The following is a 6,000-nucleotide window of genomic DNA, read 5'->3' as shown; positions in this document are numbered from 1 at the left end:
CCAATGAAAGACATGACATATTTTAGTGGGAAAAAAAAATCTACATGGTCTCAAATAAGGGGAAAAAAAAAGAAGTGTAATGTATGTTTAAAAATAATATCTGGCAGAATACATACCCGAATGTAACATGAATGAGATTTATCTGTACTGCTAAAGTTAAGTTAGATTACCAGATTCCAAAAAAGAAAGTCACACTTAAGTACATACAACACTGTTGGAACAGACGACTGGGACTTGAGCCATATTTTAAAGCTGTAAGTGTTTGTTTCAAAAGAAGATGAGTCAGCTCTGGAGGGTGGAAAGGCGGAGGGGCCTTGAGCACCAGCCAGATGTGGAGGTGAGATTCTACTGCTGGGTTCAGCAAGTCCCTAGGGCAGCTGGCGTTCTCTACAAGCAGCAACTTCTCATTCCTCTTCTTTCATTCTTCCCAGCTTTCATTTTCGGTGGTGCCTGACTGCTAGCAGACAAGGAAGTGACTGGAATCTTTCATACTAAGATGTGAATGGTCCATTGCTGACTCAGCTTGTGATCCGTCTCCCAGGCAACTCTGCATTCTAAGAGTGGCTGGTGAATCCAAGTGGACTCTAAGGGTCACAGTTACACTCATTATTTAAGCACATCTATGGATACTTTTTCTGCCCTAGTTCTGTTTCTTCTGCATGGAGATGGTATTGTTGGTACAATCGTTTAAATCTATAATTTCTAAACTTAAAAAAAAAAATTATGGTGATGCATGTACAAGTCTAGGAATATACTAAAAGCCCTCAAGTTGTACACTTTATTTCTGGCCACTATGTTGTTGTCAGGATATAGTTCCTAACCAGGGAAACTGTGCCCCTGCAGTGGAAACATGGAGTCTTAACCACTGCATTGCCAGGCAAGTCCCTTCCAAACTTTTGATGATGCATCTCTGTCATATTTTTAAAAATAAACACCTGCCCAAATAACTCATTGATTTAACATAAATGTGTACAACAACTGCACTAATATGCTTTATTTACCATAAACATACACACAATTAAGGGCTTCCCTGGTGGCTTAGACAGTAAGGAATCTGCCTGCAATATGGGAGACCCGGGTTCGATCATTGTCAGGAAGATTCCCTGGAGAAGGAAATGTCTATCCACTCCAGTACTCTTGCCTGGGAAACCCCATGGACAGAGGAGCCTGGCAGGCTACAGTCCACCAGATAGAAAAGATTCGGACCCAACTGAGTGGCTAACACTACACTACTACGTATGTTAAAGGGTCAGATAAACAATATTTTAAAACTATTTTATCTTAGCCTTAAAAACGTAGTTTTGTTCTCATTCCAATGTGTTTTGACTGCAAGTAGTGAGAATGAATATGCTTCTCACATGTAAACTACGTGTATACTCCAAATGTTGAGAGAAAACAGCCAGTGAGAGCCTCCTGCTCCACCCTTCCCTCTGGGTGTTTACTCTATCTTCAGTGGTGATTATGCCTGCCAGACCTGCACGTGTGTGTGCAGGGGGAGAGGAAGGGATCAGTTTGACCAGTGTTAGTAAAGTTTGATCTTATTTGATTAAAATAAGAGAAAGATAAAGAAGGTATAATGGTTTCTTCCTGTTTCCCAGTTACTTATCCTGGGGGTGCATCCACTGATCCATATGTATTATCTAAAACAAGAACAAGCTCAGACCCAGATTTTGTGGAACTTGGAAGTGTTACAATTTGTGCTAAGAAGAAACTCTAATGTAAAAGAACACACAAAACAAAATCGAACACAAATCTTACTTTTCCAACTTTTACAAACTCTGTGACCTTAGGAGCACATGGCAAGGGCTCTGGCAGGGTGGTGGGTGAGGACTCCGCCTGGGACCCAGCACCTCCAGCAAGGATGTGGGGGACAAGCAGGCTGGGGGAGGTTGCTCCTGGAAACGAGCTGGCTTGGGAAAGAGGGCTTCTTTGCAAAACGTTGCTTAGCGGACTGGAATTTAAATTTCCTTCCCTGCTTGGGTCCTTTTCAATGGGCGTTCACTTTTTAAAATTCCAGATTTCTGTGCTAAAGTATTTAAAGAGCAATCTCAGCAGCACAGTGAGCTTGGAGGTCTGGAGCTGATAAGGACCGGGGCTGAAATATTTAGATAACATCATAGCCATTCACCCTGGCTGCCTTCTTTCCTCTTCCCTCACGCTGTGGTCTCAGAATAGCTGTGCTCTGGCCATGAGGAGGAGGATGTACAGCTTTTCAGTAAAGAACAGCCTGGACTAAAGTCACACTGTCAGCTTCTGCCTGAGAAGCGGGGTGGGGGTGGGGGGTGTGTGTGGCTCATATGCCCTGTTCCTTGCCAGTGAGAAATCTGATATGAAACTGGTCTTATAGAAATCACAGCTGTCTCCCTTTTACGGCACTGTTTTCACTGGTCTAACAGAGTACATTTAGGGGGGGTGTGTGTGTGTGTATTTAGTCGCTCAGTCGTGTCCGACTCTTTGCGACCCCAGGGGCCTGGTCTAACAGAGGACATTTATGGGGGGGGGGTGTGTGTGTGTGTGTGTATTTAGTCGCTCAGTCGTGTCCGACTCTTTGCGACTCCATAGGCTGTAGTCCATCAGGCCCCTCTGTCCATGGGATTCTCCAGGCAAGAATACTGGAGTGGGTATCCATGCCCTCCTCCAGGGGCTCTTCCTGATCCCAGAGATCAATCCTGGGTCTCCAGCACCTCAGGCTGATTCTTTACCCCCTGGGTCAACAGGGAAGCCCCGAGAACACTGAAATACCCAAAGTGAGTGGTGGGGGACGGACTTGAAGAGTTAAAAGGTTGCATGTCGATCTTAAGTTCAAAGCGGGAATTCCCAAAAGTGATTTTTATTCTTTAAAAGTGACAAGTCCACTCCTTATTGCCATCGCCTCCCTCCACCTGTGCATCGGCCAGGAGGGCCAGCCTCCACGTCCTTCTCTTCTTATGTGTCCGTCTGCCGGTCCTGCCACTTCTCTCTCCTGCAGTGACGTGCTTTATCCATCATACTACATTGATACACTCCTCCGTTCACCCGAACACTCTGGGCAGCATCCCCCTGTTCACCCCGACTCCATTCAGGACCGCCTGGGGGGTGAAACTGGCGGCGAAATGCTTTGAAACAAAACCAAACAGAAAACTCACAACACAGCGTGGCAGGGTGTATGAGATACGCGCCATGTTTACCAATAGTGCTCAGGGCAGCCACGTGACTGACTGACGCTGACGTACAGCCACGTGACTGGCTGGCATGGGTCACGTGAGAGTTCATATCCTCCAATCAGCAGGCTGCGCGGGAGTTCACGGCGGAGGCGCGAGGCCACGGGCTCGCTCCACTGCGTCCAGGAACACAGAAACGATAATGTGGGAACAATCTGCCGCTGTGGTTGCTGCGGAGGCTGCAGCCCTGGTCTCACGAGAGGCTGTGTGCTCACCATTGCCCCATCCCAGAAGTGTAGGGGCGCACCTGGGTGTACAGGAGTAACGCGGTTATTTCTAGTAGGATTGCTCCGCTTGGACCCAGGTGCCCGGTGGAGCGGGAGCGGCTGGGAGGAAGCCTCTGCTGGACTGTGTGTGTGCCATGAGCTCTGGTAACATTAGTAACTAGTGTCTCTAGTACGAGTGTAACGCTAACGCTTCGTTTGGATAATAGGAGAGAGTGCCCCTCCACCTCCGCCCTTTCTCGTCACTGCAGTCACCGGCTGTCTGCTGACTGAACTGGAAGGGCAGGACGCCCGCTCCTGGGGACAGTTTCGAGGTGCCCTAGGCATGTGGCGACCCAGCCCAACCCAGCCTAGGCGCCAGGTGAGAACCTGGCGTCTGGGGCCGCGGTCATGCGGGAAAGGGATAGGTTGGACTTCGGCGGCCTGGGCCTCCGCAGGCGCGGCCGCAGCCCGACCAGCGGGACTCAGCACCAATGGCTCACAGCCCAGGGTCTCAGCTTCCTCGGAAATGTACCGTCAAGTCTGTGCATAGAGGTGTAAACTCCAGGCAGGGCCTTGCCCACTGTCTGGTTTAGCCAAGGGGCCGAAGCCGGTGAATTAGGCGCCGCTGCCACCTGGTGGAGACACACCCGTGTTCTAACTTATTTTTCTGGTTCTTTTTTTTTTTTTGAAGGATGAAGGAAATGCCTTCTGAAGTTGAAGATGGGAGCCTTCAGGTCAGACGCATCAGAGCCCCAAGGCAGTGGGCGGAAGCTGTGAGTGTCATGTCAGGACGCTGGACCGTCTCCAGGGCTTCCTGAGGGTGGGCTTCAGAGGCTGGCAGTCACTTCTGTGAAGTGTTTGGACTTCCCACAGTATCAGATGTACTCACAATGAAAGAACCACAGGATACGCCAAAGTCAAGCTGTAAATTACTTGTATTTTATACATTTGGGGTTGTCTGTTTTACTCTTTCTCTCCATTCAGATGTCAGGTTTGCTGTCAGTGAGCCCATTTATTCAGTCTGAAGCGTGGATTAGGGACTTCCTGTGTGGTCAGTCCAGTCGTTAAGACTGCATTCCCAATGCAGGGGGCATAGGTTCAGTCCCTGGTCAGAGAACTAAGATCCTGCAAGCCATACCATGTGGTCAAAATAAAAAAATAAAGTGCAGATGACAATGACCTGATTCCACATGGCCACCCGTGAACACAGAAAAAGTCTGGAGGGAGCCCGACTGAGGAGAAATAACCTAGCAAAGAATGTTATATTTCCTCTGACTCCAGAAAATAACAGTTGTCCACATCAGTGTCATCTGTGCTTCAGAAAATCAGGTTAGACAATGATTAATGAAGCTGAATAGCCAATGGTGTCTAAATAGATGTCCTTTTGCTCTTCAGAGCCTTGTACTCCCCCGTTTGTACTTTATTGCTTCAGATTTTCTAAGGCCTTTGGCCTTACCCTTTGCTAAGCCATGTTAGGGGACGATAAGGACAAATGGTGAAAAAAGAAAGAACTGCATCCACTGCAGCTTGGGCCTCATGCTCTTTGATTTACAAAAGTTCCTCCATCAGATGCTCTGAAGTAAAAAACCAAGATGGAGAGAATTCAGTACATGGCCTGAGTTAGCCAGCCAGTACATGGCAAGGGCAGAGCGTGAGCCTAGAGCTCTCTGAATTAAGAGAGCGGGCTCTTGCAAAGCATGGACATGGCCTGCTGAGGTGCTGGGCTGCCGTCCAGACACCTGACTTCTCCCCTGTGGCCCAGCTCCCCTCTCGTGGCTTCCTGATGGACTTCCTGGGAAACTGGAAGAGCCTACTTCAGCTCAGGAACTAAGTGTGAGGAAGGTTTCCAGATAGGATTGTGTTAAAGTCATCCTGATCTTTTTTCCCTGTGTCGTGTAAGAATAAGTGTGGTGCAGGAGGAGGAGAGCTAAGCCAGACGGCCGGATTTGAGGATTTTCAGCCCGGAGATTCAGGAAGCAGAGATCTTAATTTTTAGAGCCGTTCTGTCAGGCACTTTACAGCTTCCTCTCCTGACTACTCAGTGCTGTAAATTTCCAGGCTGCTGGTCTCCAAACTGACAAGTAAACGGTCCTGCCCACCAGTGGCGAGTTGGTGCCAGAACAAAGCCAGGGAGCAGGTGACCCTTAAATAAGGTGCCTGTTTAAACCTCAGCTGTTCAGGTTCTCCATCCATCCAGAGGCAGGAACGGCTTGGGTGTGTGAGGCAGAGGGCTGCATGTGCTGGTCATGGAGACCTTGGTGGAGAGGGATGCTTGGGGGGTACAGAACTGCCTGGCGCTGGGGTCCTGCTCTTGGTCTCAATGCTTCTGCAGTGCAGGTGGCCAGGACAGCAGGTCCTCTGAGCGTGGCTGTGATGAGGCTGCGGTCGCTGGTGGCGACCTTGGAAAGTGGACAGTGGCCACGTGTGGGCACTTGTACATTAGTGATGGTGACCAAACATGGGAAGAAGGACTGTTTCTGCCAACTCTGGGGCTGCAAGAGCCTCTGTCTTAGCACACATGGCAGGTGTTTCTAGGCTTCCTGTGGGATGAGCACGGCGCGGGGCGGATGGAGGAGAAGCTCAGACGTAAGAGT

At 49.1% G+C, this 6,000-nt stretch overlaps 1 long non-coding RNA gene across 2 annotated transcripts; it reads left to right on the top strand.

Moving 5' to 3' along the window:
* Positions 1-3,022: 3,022 nt before the first annotated feature.
* Positions 3,023-4,322, top strand: LOC147345839 (uncharacterized). Of its 2 annotated transcripts, none has more exons than XR_015153681.1 (2): positions 3,023-3,785; positions 4,098-4,322. It is a non-coding gene; the product is annotated as an uncharacterized LOC147345839 (long non-coding RNA). The 2 variants fall into 2 exon arrangements; XR_015153682.1 differs by having other exon boundaries at positions 3,209-3,552.
* Positions 4,323-6,000: the final 1,678 nt, after the last annotated feature.

This window comes from Bos grunniens, chromosome 24 (assembly GCF_055505025.1).
Source record: "Bos grunniens cultivar Pamir isolate PY7600 chromosome 24, Bosgru_T2T1.0, whole genome shotgun sequence".
NCBI classification, from domain to species: Eukaryota; Metazoa; Chordata; class Mammalia; order Artiodactyla; family Bovidae; genus Bos; species Bos grunniens.
This window is presented reverse-complemented; position numbering and strand designations above follow the sequence as displayed.